Genomic DNA, 16,550 nt, shown 5'->3' on the forward strand with positions numbered 1-16,550 from the left:
TCCAATGACCCTCCCATGCCCCCCCCCCCCCATGTCTCACCCACACAGTGTCTGTGTGTCTCACCCGCACAGTGTCTGAACACCTCCCCTCCAATATATAACATTGCGGGAATGTGGGTACATGGACATTGAGGGACTGCGGATCAGGTAAGATCCCAGCTGGGATTGCTGCTTTTGAAAATTGTGAAGTGGGGGCATGCCGACACTGGTTAAGGTGTTCAGGAAACTAGTCATTCATATGTGGCCTTTTTTTTTCTAGATTAGCAAGGTCATCCCACTTTTACACACACACGCATACACACACAGGACTAATAGTAGTAAAGTATAAATGTAATACAATATTAAACTGTTATGTCAAAAACGAATGGTATTAGTTCTTTCTAGGAATTTATTCAATTTCTTTTTTATAAAGCGGGGCTGGGGTTGGGGCGGGGCTAGGTGGCAAGTAGATTTTTTGGTTCGGTGAGCAGATTTTTGCGTGAGTGCAGCTGGCTTTTGCAGGCAATTCATGGGCATTTAAATCTACGGGGGAAGGCAGAGAGCTCCCTAAGAACAGCACCGCTGAATTCTGGTGGGTGAGGAACTGCTTAGGACTGTGTTAATCTTATCTCATGGTTGAGCTCCCAGGTACCCCCCAGTATCGTGTGATTGGCACTGTGCATGCCTGTCTGCCTCTACTACATACCAGACCGGCGATCCATTTATTGCTGGCAAACGGAGAATCCTAGGATTGAAGCGGAGCACAGCTGAAAAAGGGGGGACCAGCAGTATATGTGGGGTTAAAATAGATATTTATTGAACATGGTACCAGGGAACAAAAAAACAAACACTCTGACGCGTTTCAGACAAAGCGCCCTTTATCAAAGAGTAGATTCGCGTCCTCTCCCCCTTGCGGTCTTATAGAGAGCTCCCCGCCCACAAACACTGATAACGCCGCGTCAATTTGGCGCGAGAGCATGTAGATTAATTCTACTGGTTAAGCTCTCTTCCATTCAGATCTCTAGATTTGGTAGGTTCGTCTCGTGTGGATGAGGAGTCTCAACATAAACCCCAAGGTCTCGCAGACGGCTCCCCGCCCCCAAACATTGGTGACGCTATACAAGCTTGGAGTGAGAGCATATACATTGATTTGATTGGTAGAACTCTCCTCCAATCGTGTCTCTGTATCGGTAGAAAAAGGGTGAAATGTCCTCGGGCGCGTCACTCTGCTTGCGGCTCCACCACGTATAAAACATATAAAATGGAAGAGAAAAAGGGGAGGGCCACAGTAAGGAAAACAGCACAAAAAATTATACACAATTCTTCATTAAGATAGGAAGAGGGGAGGGGGGAGGGGGGGAGAAGAGGGGGGAGGGGGGGGGAGAAGAGGGGGGAGGGGGGGGAGAAGAGGGGGGAGGGGGGGGAGAAGAGGGGGGAGGGGGGGAGAAGAGGGAGGAGAGATATTGGAATCACACTTTTTGGGTGGAGACACACACATCAAATCTCTAGTATCTTGAGCAGATGTCTCCTCCTCTGTATGTGATTGGGTGAGTTGTAGGTGAGGAAATGCCTCCTGATACCTTCTTTAGTTGAAGTAGTCTTTGGTGAAATCCCTCTGGCTAAGGGATCACGCAGCAGTGTGCTTCTCTCTCTCTCTCAAAGAAAAAGGAACTGCATTGTGGAAAGGACTGAAGCTACACATTGAATAGTAGGCTAATTTTTTTCTGGCGCAAATTTTCCCTCTTTTTCTAATCGTTTGGGTCTCTGTATCAGATGGATGCGTCTTGTGGGGACGAGGAGTCCTATACAGACTGCACGGAGCGGATAAATATATTGACATGAAGGATAGATACAAAAATCAATAAAAACAACTTACAATAGCAAACGATAAAAAAGAAACATAGAATAAATCTGCGAATTGGTTTCCTAAATAGGTGAGGAACAATGAAGAAATGCATAAATAAATGCAGCTTTTTCAAGGAGTATATATTAATAAGGTCGCATAAACGTAATAAAGAAATCAACAAATATAATGTTAAATGCTGTCCAATGTACATCTGTCTGCTTCAAGTGTCTTGTAACAAGGGATGAATAAAACACATGATTAATTTTATAATGAAAATATATAGTATATATCAATCTCAATAAGAGATGGTCATACATAAACAGTCTAAAGGCTAATAGTATATTTGTCAGCTCATTTATATAGATTCTTGATGTTAAGGGAGATGATCACTTATACAGATATTGGTAAGTATTTGAGTATGGGAATCAAACACTATTTTAAGAAATGCTTAAGTTCCCAGTCTTGATTCATGCCCTTGGGTGCTAGTGTTCCAAGGGCATAAATCCAGTGCACCTCCCTGCAATTGAGGAGGGCTTCTCTGTCTCCTCCCCTAGGATGTATGTGTACATGTTCTATGGCACTGTAAGAAAATGAAGTAAGTGATCCTAGAGGGCAGGTTGTAAAATGACGCGCTACAGGAAATCTATCATCATGATTTTTAATGCTTTGGATATGCTCACCTATTCTAACTCTAAGTGCACTGATCGTCCTGCCTATGTAGCCGCTCCCATTGCTGGCAAACGGACTGTTGTACACCCTGGCAGTGGCGTCACTATGATTGAGATTCATCTCATTAATGCTGGTTATATTTGTTCTCTTGTGAGTGCAAGTCCAAGAGATCATTTTTCTATATTTTTTATACCCGATTAAATTTTCCAAAACAGTATTATGCTATGCAGCTTGCGCTTCTTTTTTTTCCTGTTAGGTAATCTTGGTGTGGCAACACCATTATTGAAGCTGCAGCGTGCTCCTCTTTGGATTCACCATCAGATCCGATATCGGACTTATTCACATCAGTTCGTTGTTTGAATATATTTTAATATTTATACTTCTGTTATTAATATTTATGTGTGTTGTAATTATTAGGCTAATTCAATATCATTTAGGCACATTTATACTGTATGTGGCCCAGATAGCTTATTGCTTGTATTCACCAGGTATATCACCCTAAAGCCCTACTCTATTACACACATTTAGGGCGTACTTTTTTGCGCTACTTTATTGTTTTTGTATAATTTATCTGTCATCTGTTGCCTTAAACAACTTGATAGAACTGATTCACAAAGCTGTATAAATACTCTGATGTGGCGTGATAGAACATACATATACGTGTGTGTATATTTATATTTATTGTTGCAGGATGACCATGGTTAGTGAGGAGGCAACACAGTTCTTCTAGTGAAATAATATGCTGGTGGTTTTATTTGTCCATAAACATAACAAAACAATGGGTGCTCTGTACCTCAGTGTGTAAAAAAGACACTGACTGGCACTAAATTTGAAGCAGGGGAACCTGGTTCAATTTCCCGTGTCGGCTCCTTGTGACATTGGACAAGTCACTTTATCTCCCTGTGCCTCAGGCACCAAAAACAGATTGTAAGCTCCACGGGGCAGGGACTTGTGCCTGCAAAATGTCTCTGTAAAGCGCTACGTAAAATTAGCAGCACTATACAGAACATGCTACTATTATTATAATAATAATAATAAACAAAGCCTATCCCTGTTAGGGAAGCTAACTAAACAAGGTTAAAACTATCTACCTGGCTGGTTAGCTAAACTAGACCAGACCAACAATATTTGTTAATACCACTTGGCTCTTTACCTGGGAGCTTTATTCCATTTGGGACAGCATAAGGCCTAGGACATAGTACATTCAGCGTCGCTGAGGCGGGCTGAGCCGCGCTGAACAGATGCACAAAGCCCCTGCATCTGTAATCAGCGCGGCTATAGTTCCTCCCTCCGTATGCGCGCTGATGCGTGCGGAGGCTGAGAAACTTGGAACAGACACCCAAGTTTTAAATTTGCCGCTCGGGAAAGCGGAGGAGCGGTCATGTGACCGCTCCCATCCAATGGGAGTGGGGGACTAGCCCCGCCTCCCGCTCCGCCTCCTGGCACGCCTCCGCTCCGCCCCCTGCCTCGCGCCTGCAAGGACAGGAAAAACATCATTTTCAACAGGCGAGGCAGAGCAGGAGCGCGCCTCAGCGAGCTTCAAGGCCACTATGTCCCAGGCCTAAGTCTGAGCAGCCTGGGTCGGTCGGTCATTCTGTCTGCCAGTCTGTCTGTGACTGCTGCCAGAGAAGCATTTCCTCTTCCCCTTTTTAAAAGCAGGTGAGCTCACTTAATTAGGATCATCTGTGGCCTGTCTAACTAGGGGAGTTAACTAATAGCATACTGGAAATCAGGCATAATGCAACCTCCTACTAATATATACAGTCTATGACTGTCACAAAAAATATATATATATATACAGGCATACCCCGCTTTAAGGACACTCACTTTAAGTACACTCGCGAGTAAGTACATATCGCCCAATAGTCAAACGGCAGCTCACGCATGCTATTCTTGAGCTTTTTGGGACATTCAGACATGGGCGTCCGCAGGAGGGGGCAAGGGGGGGCAAGGGGGGGGGCGCTTTCCCCCCCTCCCCCCCCCCCCCCCCCCCCGGATCACTCGCAGTCCCGGACTGTTTTTGGCATTTATGGTGCCGTACAGTACGTTAACGACGCTATAAACGCCAAAAACAGACTCTGGGAGGAGTCTACCTACCTACCATTGGTACTACCTACCAATGAGAGCCGCCTCACTCCCAAGTCGGAACCAATCTGTGCCACGGCCAGGCCCGCCATTGCGCTGCGGCGGCGCCGGTGCCAACAAGTCCACTCATCATTGGTAGCTGAGCGCTACCAATGAGAGAGCTGCCGCCGTCCCTTGATGACCCAGTCCCTGAGTCTGACCAATCATGGTCCGACTGACCTCCACACTCATCACACGGCCTCCCGCCCATCATGCTCCCGCCTCCTCTGACTCGTCGTCAATTTGCGCAGGCTCACAGTTCAGAGAGTCTTGTGAAGAGTGAAGACGCAGGCAGCAGCACTCTCTCTGCGCAATAGGCCCCGGCGACCCCAGCACTTTGCAGAGTAGACTGCAATTAGTTCTGAAATCTGAATCCAATAATCCACAGACCACATTAGTTTTGCTGCCTCAGGCGGCAGGAGGTAGCATTTAGAATTGGCAACAATTTGAAAATTAGGGTACAAAGACAACATGACGTTTCGCTGGGTGCCAGTGCCACCACATGCATCATGGTGGCTATTTATTAAGCTGAGCTGAATAGAGTGTGAGAAAGATTCTGAGAGAATGGAGAAATATTATGGGAAAAGCAAGACGGGCAGGGTGAGAGTGAGAGAGCAGCGAGAGAGAGTAAAAGTAAAATAGATACAGCAAAAGAGAGACAAAGGAGCATGATGCTTCTATGGATGGAAAAAGAAAGATGGGGAGAGAGAGCACATGATAGAAAAAACCCTGCGCTGTGTCTTGTGTGTTGTTGAAAAAACAAGGAGAAGCAGACAGTGAAAAACGAGGGAAAGCAAGCAAGCACTCAGAAAAACGGGGGAGCGGAAGATGTGGAATTATATCTGGTGAATGATGTGGATGCCATCCAATGCTAAGGCAAGTGCTGTGGGGTTATAACTGGTGCTGTGTGGCAAGTGTTTTGGGTGCAATCTGCTGCTGTGGGTGCAATCTAGTGCTGTGGCAAGTGAAATCTGGCACTACAGTATATATATATATTGTGTGTGTGTGTACAGTCATACTAATAAGTGCTCCCACATACTGTAGCTCGTAGCACACCCAGTTCCGCAGCGGAACAGGATGGACCCAGTGATGAAGCATGCCACCAAGGGGATAACCTATTGGGTGAGGGTTATACTGTATAAAGAAAACATTCTGTTATCCTTGCTTTTTTGAAAAAGAGTTGGTTTTGCAGTACTGAAGGGTCTTCTTTGATTACAAGTATATACACCCACCCACCCACACTGTGTGCCACACACATACACTTTTCCCTTTTCAAGTTTCTATTACTGCATACAGGGCTGAATTGAATAAATAGTGCATTGTAGGCGAGTTATTTGAAGTTCACAAATCTCATCTTACCAATATAACTATGCATTATGCACGGAAAGCTTGGATCTCCTAGCAGGAGAACTTTAAAGGGATTTTTCAACTCCCTGCAGCTCATCTACAACCCACAGTTTATTCAATACAGCCAGCCCGGTGATGAGCAGAGTATTTAATGATCCCCATTTCTTTTTCTTGTGCCCCACATCATGTCGGAGGATCCTGCCCAGAGAAGCAGCCTTAAAAAGTAGTAATACGGCTGGAATTTCTGCACTTAAGCGCCAGAGTGACATGGCAAGTTCTCCAGGCACCCACCAGATCCTGCTACCCTGAGTAGCTGCTCTTTTTTGATGTCATAACTACACTTTCACAATTGCTTTATTAACCTTCAAGCTTTCTCAAATTTGCTTGAAAATGCACCATTTGCCCACTCTTTTTTTCAAAATTTTCTCGGGGGGAGGGGGGAGAACCCCCCTTATGCTGGTCAGGCTTGCTCACCACAGTGCACTCACCACCACTTTTACGCCACGCACTGGACATTAAAATTATGCCCCCCCCCTGACAAAAATTCTGCGGACGCCCATGCATTCAGAGTCTTATATTGGGACCAATGGTTCTTAATGTCTCAGAGTCAATAGGGAAAGGGGACCTTCACGCTTTCTGGCATACGCCTTCTGATATAATGTGCCACTTAATTGGACACAGCAGCGCCCCGGCTCAGTGCCAAGTCATCCTCCAACCACACAATAAACAACACAAACCTCCACCTGGCGCTCTGCACCGCTTACCAGGAAAGTGTGGGTACTGTGTACCTCATGGTCTCCCAATATCACTCTGATCGCTCTTTCATGTCTACCCTTGCTCACCTCCTTCTCCTCCCAAGAGTGGCTGTGTGCGTCTCCGTGGGTGGCAGCTCACCGCATTCAGCTGTGTCTCCCCTCCTCACTGGTATTGCTTAGTTTTGTCAGCAGCACTCTGTTTTGCTGTCCTTGCATGTTCTCCTGCCAATGCACACAAGCAAGTGTGCAGGAGCTCCCCAGGCACAGCTTCTCACTCAGGGAGTTGCACAGAGCTTTCCAATCAGCCTGATTAGGTGTCTCTGTAGCTCTGAGTGTGCTTTGCAGAATAAGGTGAAATGAAAAGCTCACACCAGCTGTTATATCCAAAAGCTGTATTACTGCATATATTCATACAGTAAATTGTGAATAGTATCAAGAATATACAGACAACGGGTAACCACAGCATGGGACTAGCAAAGCAAGTCAAACCACTCACAGACATGTTTCAACCTTGATGGGTATCATCAGTGTGAGGTAGATTTATACTTGCTTTGCAATATTTCTAGGCTGGGTAGGTTTACCATTACATTTTAAGTTATGGTGGGTTAAGTCCCATGCTGTGCTTAAAAGCTGTGCGAACAGCGATGCATCTGCTTAAATAGACAACATGTGTATGGATATTCCAGGCAAAAGGTGACACATTGTGTGCTCATTTGCATGTCATTTCCCAGAATCCCTCGCTGCAGTGGGAGCACTGTACTGCACCGACACACTTTATTCGAGCAAATACCCGGTATGTACCTGGCAGATACCTGGAATGCGCCACTCCTCACCTCTGACAAGCCCCGTTGCATTTGCCTTCCCAGCCTGGGTTCATGCCTGGCTGATGGGCGGCTTATCTGTTAAATGATAATGATTAGGATTTAATAGGCTGCAATGCTTCGCGTGTCTACCAGAGGGCATAAATTCATGAATTGTAATGCAGTATATATATATATACTGTGCAGTATTGCAGCCAGCGGGAATAAAATGCTTCAATCCCTGCTTGGAAAATAACTCAATGCACTCGGGCAGAAAACAGTCACAAACCTCAATACACCCGGGTATACCCGAATTCGTGGGACTAGCCAAGCTCGAATAAAGTGTGTCGCCAGTGTATGCTAGATGATAATGGTTGAAAGGCAGGGTTGCAGACCTGTCTAAGACATGTGAATGTGCTCACAAGTGATATTCTTTATTGGAGAGAGATATATATATATATATATATATATATATATATATATATATATATATACACTGCTGCGGCCGAGTTTATTCGAGCATTTGCCCGTTCTCGGCCGCAGCAGTAACCTGGTGCGCGCCGGAGGGTGCCGGGCGCGCGCCGAAGCCTCGGAGGAGAGGCCCGCCGATCGGGGCTTCCCCTTCTCCTCACCGGGTCCGCCGGGTCCCCTGGAACGTCCCGCCGCTGTCCTCACATCCGCGCGACACCAGGGCTCCCTCGGGGAGCCCTGGGCACGCGTACAGGCGGCACAGGCACCCGATGATGTGTGACCGCGCATCGGTGATGCGCGGCACACTGAGGGAGTGCGGCTCGCAAGCCGGGACATATCCCGGCTTGCGGAATGAGCCGTACTCGAATAAAGTGTTCCGCCTGTGTACACATACACACATACACACACACACACAGTATATACATGGAGTGTTCCATTGTTGTGACTGGCTGTGGGATTTTGGCATATATGTTTGCAGAGTTTGCAGCGTTTGTTGTTGCACGGTTTTGTGCCATTATCAGTGTTTTTAAGTTCGTTGTGAAGTTTTCTGTTGACTAATTTCTTTTTTGAGGTTTAATTGTTTAATTAATTGTTTGAGGTTTGGTGGTTGCTGGAACGCAAGAATGGGAGGTTTGGCAAAGATTTATTTTACTGTCACATCCTTTGCCAGCATGGGTTGCAGATCTTTGAGTATTTTTCGTATACCCTCTAGGGTAGGGTTGTATGTGGCCATTAGTGGTATGCGTGTGGTAGGTTCTGTCAGTATTGTAGCAGGTGTTCTCATGGGGCTTTTATTGCAGATGTAATAGTTTGGGCAATAGTCTTTGGTTTGTATCCCTTCTGTCTGTACGATTCGGTCAGGGTTGTGAGATGCCGGTTTCTGTCTTCAGTTGCAGAGCATATGCGGTGTTATCTTATAGCCTGGCTGTGTATGATGTCAAGATCCCACAGCCAGTCACAACAATGGAACACTCAATGTTAAAGGATCATACAGCTGCACATCCAGGAATGTAGTGTATATGATTCAATGCAGCAAATGTGACCAAGGATGCTACATTAGGGAAGCCAGCCCAAAACTTCAAGGCAGAATGAACACACAGACACTCTACTCCACCACGAAGAAGGAAGATACTGCTCACATGTGGGACATCATTTCTCACAACCAGATCATTCCATAAATGATTTAAAAATAAAAATCCTCAATGGAATGTTTAAACGCACCCAAGAACGGAAAACATTTGAACTCAGAATGATAAGCCTGACACCAAAACAAAAGGACTTGTGCGGATATGGGGTTTCTCACACACGATCAGAATTGTTTGTAATCATCCCGTCTCTTCTCATCAATACCTTCTCCCCCTCCCACCCATAGCATCCCCCCCCCCATGCTGTTTATTGTCACCCTTCCATGGCTTCAAACACTTTTTTACCCCACCTTATCTACAGTACATCTGTTTTTTTTTCTTTTTTGCTCTCCCTTAAACCGTTTTAGCCTTAGATTCCATTGCAAATCAGTATTGTGACCTGAGGAAGAGAGGAGAACTCTCAAAATACTGAAGAACCCCCCCACCCCCCAATCGCAGATAGGGTCTATCATGGGAAATTCTATGCTGGTTACGTGGAGTAGTGTGGTGCATACCTGCTGAAAAATAGTAGCCCTGTTTCTCCTGCATGATGGTAGGCGATAGCAACAGGACATGCTTCTGGGGTATAACCTGACTCGTACTCACGGTAACAGCGCCTCCATCTCTTGCAGTCCCCAGGATAAGGGGAGAAATCCCTGCTTGAGAGTTTCTTTCTCCTCCTTCCCAATATATTTCAATCTCAGGACAGAAGTATATTAAACGATATCTCTTTATTCTCTATGCACACAGCACAGCAGTCCACCAGCAGCTCTTAGGGCCTATACCCTCAGGATGTCCCTGGACCTACAGTCCCAGCCAGTGGGTACCAGGAGCAGTCCTAGCTCTTCCCTTTAGGGAGGGACACACAAAAATCTCAATGCCGATATCAGTTTCAACCTTTATTGATCATATTATCCACTTTATTTTATTACAGACTGTAATACCTTCCGACCAAACCTTGCGTCAGCTGATGCTTGAATGTCCAACCTGTAATATTTCATAAATGAGGTAAATGAGGACCACACTGCTGCCTTGCATATTTGTCCTGGTGACGCTTGTGCTTTAAACGCCCATGATGTGGCCATGGCCCTTGTCGAATGCGCTTTCAAATTCAAAGGAGTATCTGGTCTTTTGCTTTCATATGCTTTCTTGATGCACAACACTATCCATTTAGATATCATCGTCTTGGATGCTGGTTGACCTCTCCTTGGTCCTTCTGGGATGATGAACATTCTGTCCTGACCTTCTTACTTCCTGCATCCTTTCAATACAGAAAGAAATAGAAGGAACGGCGGTGCATCTGCTGCTGCTGAAGATAAATTGTAAACCAAAAACTGCAAACTGCAAAGATCTAGGTGCAAAAATGTATTATAGGCACATTAAAAACAGCCAAAAGGTCACTCTGAAGCTTTTCACGTGGTAACCCACGCTTTATCACTCTTTGATAAAGCGTGGGTTACCACGTGAAACGCGTCAGAGTGACCTTTTGGCTGTTTTTAATGTGCCTATAATAAATTTTTGCACCTAGATCTTTGCAGTTTGCAGTTTTTGGTTTACAATTTATCTTCAGCAGCAGCAGATGCACCGCCGTTCCTTCTATTTCTTTCTGCAGATACTCCTGGGTAGGAGCACGCCAACAGGACCAGGAAATTCCCACAAGGTCAGCAGTGAGTAACTTACCTTACTTCATTCATGTGATCAGTCCTGCACAAATACCCAGATTACCACACAAGATATACCTATTATAGGCTAGTGGTATGTGTATGGGGTGTGTTTTATTATATTGGACATTTGGAATCCTGGGTCTCATATACTGTCTTTTGCAATGAAGATGTTGATGAATTATATCAATACATAGTCTGCTCCTGGCAAGCATCACAAGAGGGGGGCCCCCCTCCTCTTTCTTTTTTGTATCCTTTCAATACAGACTTTCAAACATCTTACCACATCCAGGTTGTGTAGTCTCTCTTCCTTTCTGTTACTTGGTTTTGGACAGAATGAAGGAATCAATCACAATCTCCTAATTCATATGAAATTAAGACACCACCTTTGGTAAGAAGTGGTACACCGGTCTGAGTACTGCTTTATCCTGGTGTATGACTAGGAATGGTTCCTTACAAGATAAGGCCTGTAATTCTCCCACTCTCCTTGCTGAAGTAATTGCTATTAGGAATGCCACCTTCCATGATAGTAATCTCAATCCTATTTCTTCTATACGTTCAAAAGGAGGTACAGTCAGTATGTTCTGAACTAAAGACAAATCCCACGCTGGTACTCTGGTCTTAATTTGTGGTTTTAGCCTCTTGACTGCTTTCAGAAAATGGACGATAAGTCTTTCAATTGCCAGATATTTTTCTAACAGTGCCGATAAGGCGGACACTTGCACTTTCAGTGAACTGAGACGGAGACCCTTTTCAAAGGCTTCTTGCAGAAATTCCACTATTGTCACAATCTTTGGAGAAAAGAACCTTTCTTTCTGTTTCACACAACAGTCTCTGAAACATAGCCAAATCCTGTAATACACCTTTGACGTAGACATTTTCCTTGCTCCTAGCAGGGTCTTAATTGTCCTGTCAGAGCATCCTCTTACTCTTAGTGTTTCCCACTCAATCTCCAAGCCATCTAGGCCCATTGCTTCCGGGTGGTATATCGGACCCTGTTGCATCAACTCCCTGCTGTTTGGCATGTGCCATGGTGTATCTACTGCCATATTTATGAGATGTGCAAACCATGGTCTTCTTGGCCAATATGGTACTACCAATATTACTTCTGCCTGATCTTCCCGATCGTTCTCGGAATTATGGGAATTGAGGGAAACAGTTACGTCAGCTTGAATTGCCATTTGAAGCTGAAGGCGTCTATGTGTTTTGCACTTGGATGGAAGTTCCTTGCACAGTAATCCTTTACCTTTTGGTTCTGATGTGTAGCCATAAGGTCTATCTCTGTCTGCCCCCAAAGTTTTACCAACCTTTGGAATACTTGGGGGTCTAATGCCCATTCTCCTGGATGGATTAGGTTGCGGCTTAGAAAATCTGCAGTGATATTCTCTGGCCCTGGAATATGTATGGCTGTTATGTCTGCAACATAGCCTTCTGCCCATGCCAGAATTTCTGATGTGAGATTCATTAGCTTTCTGCTTCTTGTTCCACCTTGTTTGGCGATATACTTTACTACGGCAATGTTGTCCGATTTTATTTGTATATTGCCATCCTTTATTTGATTCTGGCATGCTTCCAGCGCTCTTTGTATTGCTTTCAGCTCCAGCATGTTGGATGGTAGAAGTCGTTCTTGGTTTGTCCAAGATCCCTGTACCAGTGAATCTCCCATCGAGGCCCCCCAACCTACGCTGCTTGCATCTGTTGTAATGTCTACCCATTGTATCTGATGTAGTGTACGCCTTTTCACCAGGTTCTGGGTATTTTCCCACCACTTTAGTTCTCTTTTTGTGTGTGGGTATATATAAATCTTTTGTCCTGTATCCTTGGGATCTTTGTTCCACTGCTGTAGGAAATGTTGTTGCAATGGTCTCATATGCAGACCTGCCCACTTTACCATGTTTAATGTTGACATGAATTTTCCTAGGAGTCTCATGCAATCTCCTGCTGCAGCTCTGCTCGCTGTTCTGAGCTTTGTTTGTAAAGCAATGTATTGACTCCTTGTATATGGTAGCTTCACTTCTCCTTCTGCTGTGTGGAACTCTACCCCTAAGAATTTTAAGGACTGCGTTGGAACCAGGTGACTCTTGTCTGCATTTATAAGCCAGCCATGTTGTTCCAGAAAAGATATGACCATGTCTTTGTCTTGTCTTAGTTTTTCTCGACTTTGAGATTTCACCAGAATGTTGTCCAAATATGGATATATCTCCACACCCCTTTTTCTTAGTTCTGCGACCAACAAAAACCTTTGTGAATGTTCTGGGGGAGGTCGCCACACCGAATGGCAGTGCTGTATATTGGTAATGTCGCTGGTTTATTGTAAACCAGAGAAATTTTTAGTGTGTCCTAGCTACCGGAATATGTAGGTAGGCATCTCTCAAATCTATCGATATCATCCAATCTCCTGGTTTTACTTCCTGAATGATATCGTTTAGGGAAATCATCTTGAACCTCCTTACTCGTAGGAAAGTATTCACGGTTCTCAGATCTAAGACCACTGCAACCCCCTGATGCTTTCTCTATCAGGAAGATTTTGGAATAAATTCCTTTTCCTCTGTGTACTCGAGGAACTTCCCATATTACCTTGGATAGTAGTAACTGCTTCACTACTGCCTTCATTTGCTTTAAATTTTACCTTTGTCTGTATTTTTGTTTTTAGAAATATATCTCTTTTTGGCATAATCTCGAATTCCAGGTGGTATCCGAAATGAATGGTTTGTAGTACCCATTTGTCCTGTATCGCTTGGGCCCATGCTGCTCCAAATTGGGTCAGTCTTCCTCCAATGGGAAACTACTGGGCCTCCTGATCTTCATTCAGATTTCCTCTGGGAAATGACCCTCTCCCTCTGGCGCCACGAAAAAGTTTGCTTTGTCCACCTCTCCATGTACTGTAGCATGCCTTGAGAATGGTCTGCCCGGTCGATACGACTTTGCTTCTCTATAATTACTTCTATCCATCTTCTGGAATGTAGGCACATGCCTTCTATTCTTGCTCTCCTGTGGTAAGAAGTTACTTTTACCACCTGATGCCTTAGTTATGATCGCATCCAATTTATTTCCGAATAGGAATTCTCCCTCGAAAGGTAAGTTGCACAGACTATTTTGGGATGCTGCATCTGCTATCCATTGCCTGAGCCACAGTGCTCTCCTTGCTGTAGCTGAGAAAGCCATAGACTTGGCTGCCAATCTTACTCGTCCAGCGAAGCTTCCGCTATATAGTCTGCTGCCCATTTAACTTCTGATAGTGCCTTCAGAATCGAAGTTCTCTTAACTCCTTTCTCCAGCGCTTCTTCTATATTGGCAACCCATACACGCATTGCCCTTGCCACTGACGTAGTAGATATTGCTGGTTTACAAGCTGTACCTGTTGTTATACAAGCTTTTTTTTAAGATGCTATCCATCTTTTTGTCCATAGCATCCCTAAGAGTAGTTGCTTCTTCAATGGGTATCGTCGTCTTCTTTGATATCCTAGAGATTGCTGCGTCAACCTTTGGACTAATCTCCCAGAGTTTAACCTCCTCCTGTGCGAAGGGATATATCTTATTACATTTCCTAGGAACATTTAATTTCCTGTCTGGACGTGATAACTCCATTTGTATCAAATCCTTAATGACTTGGTGAACTGGAAAAACTCGAATTTTCTTTTGTCTTGTTCCAAATAGCTTATCCTTTGTTTGAGTTATTTCCTCTGCATCTTCTAACTCCAATGCTTCTCTGATAGCCTTTATGAGAGGATCAACCATTTCTAAGTCAAATTCGGACTCTTCCTCTTGCATCTCTTGCTCTGATGAATCAAATTTGCCTTCAGACACCTGAAAACATCTTATCTCTGATTCATACGATGATGAACCTCTCCCTTTATCCCGGATAGTCTGAAATCTTGATCTCTTCTGGGTTGGCTTAACTGCTTGCTGTACAGCAGATTCCATACTTTGACTGCATCCTTCATCCAGACTAAAAAGGTATTCATTTGCTCACTTGAATCTCCTGTTGCTGCTTTAAGGCAGTCCACACAAAGCTGGCTTTTCACACGCTGCACACCACTTGGTCTCTGTAGCAGCCTTCTTCTTTTGGTGCAGGGACTCTACTGCACCCTTAGAAGTTCCCTCTCCTAGTTGAGTAACCACAGTGCTAATATTTAAAAAAAACAAAATAAAAACTAAATATAATTCCTATTTTGTAAGACATCAACTCTCTGGAATTTGAACACTAATCTAAGGACTCACCTAGACTTGGTTATCGACCCTTTAATTCCTCCAACTTCCATACTGGCTTCAGAATCCAGTACCTGGCTTCTCCTGTCTGCTGAACGCTCAATGCTGCAGCTACAGATTATTCTCCTTCACACACTGTGCTGTGTCGCGCCGTCGCTATGACATCATTGCCACACATGTGCACGGCTCTCACGTGCTCTCGCATGCCCCCGCTGGTGAGCACGTGCTGCGCGCCCCTGTTTGCCGTGCGCGTGCCACACCCTCGTGTGCTCTGCTACCGCAGCGTTCCAGACGCTAATGCAGCAATACTGAGCCTCCCACGGCTCCTGCTGCTTTTACCCCCGCATTAGAATGCGGCTACTTGGGGCTGCCCAGTCGCACGGGCCTCCGACTTGCCACCCGGAGCTTCAGGGCAGAGAGGCTGAGGACTCTGGCCGACTGCAGTAGCTGCAGTCAGGTGAGTCCTGCATTAAAAAAAAACAATAAAACCTGTTACTAGCTGTAGGACAGGAAAAAGACTAATCTGCAGGTAGAGGGAGGGGCCTTTATGACTTACCTGCAAGATTTCAATTTCCTGTCCTTCTAGACTGAAGGGGGAGTTAACCCAAGAGTGCCAACAGCCAGGGTGATCATGAAAATACAATATTTTAATAAACATCCAGAGTTTGAGGAAATGGAAATACAATTAAAAATGGAAATTAAGAACACAGAAAAAGTCAGTGAGATATTAAAGAGACAATCCAAGTTAACAACAGAACAGAAAAAAAGATCCCAGATACGAAAGCACTCATGCCCTTACATAATAGTATGGGTGAGATGAATAATGAAGTAATTAATACTTAGATTATATTGGATAATTAAATTGAAATAGATGCCTACGAAACAACGGCGAACTACAGATATGTAGTGATAAGAAACACTCAGATTGACGAGACCTTTGATCTGCTATGTGCAGTATTTCAATGTGTAGGATCTGTCCACATCACGCGGACATTCTCTTCCTTATCTATATCTATAAAAAGGAAAACATTGTTTGTTTGCAGAAAACGTGTATATTTGCTGTGCCTCAGGGCAATCTGATTGGTCTTTTGGTCTGTCGCTCAGCCTCTGGCCAATCTGATTGGTCCGTGGCCCGGCCCCGCCCCCGCACACCTCAGTGTCCTGCGTGGTTTGCTGACCTCACAAACCCAACTGCCACACTCAGAACAATCACTGCCTGCTCTCACCTCCACTGCGGACAAGACACCACCTCAGGTACGTGCGCTGCCGCGTGACACCCCCAACACCCCCCAAACTAAACCCTCCCCGCTCCCACCCCCCCCTTCACCAACACCGTCCGGTCAAACCCCCCCTCACGCACACCCTCCGCTGCTGACACCCAAATGCCACCCCCACCACACAAACTGCCACCACCACCCCCCCCTCCCGTACCACTGCTACTTACACTCTCTCACCTGCAACTAAACTCCCCGCCAGCTCCCCCGCCCCATCACCCCTGCCCTCACCCGCAGCTCTCACCACCTGCAGGCCCCGTTTTCTCTCCCCTCAGGGGGGACGCCGGGAGC

Source organism: Ascaphus truei, chromosome 4 (assembly GCF_040206685.1).
Source record: "Ascaphus truei isolate aAscTru1 chromosome 4, aAscTru1.hap1, whole genome shotgun sequence".
In the NCBI taxonomy this organism is placed as follows: domain Eukaryota; kingdom Metazoa; phylum Chordata; class Amphibia; order Anura; family Ascaphidae; genus Ascaphus; species Ascaphus truei.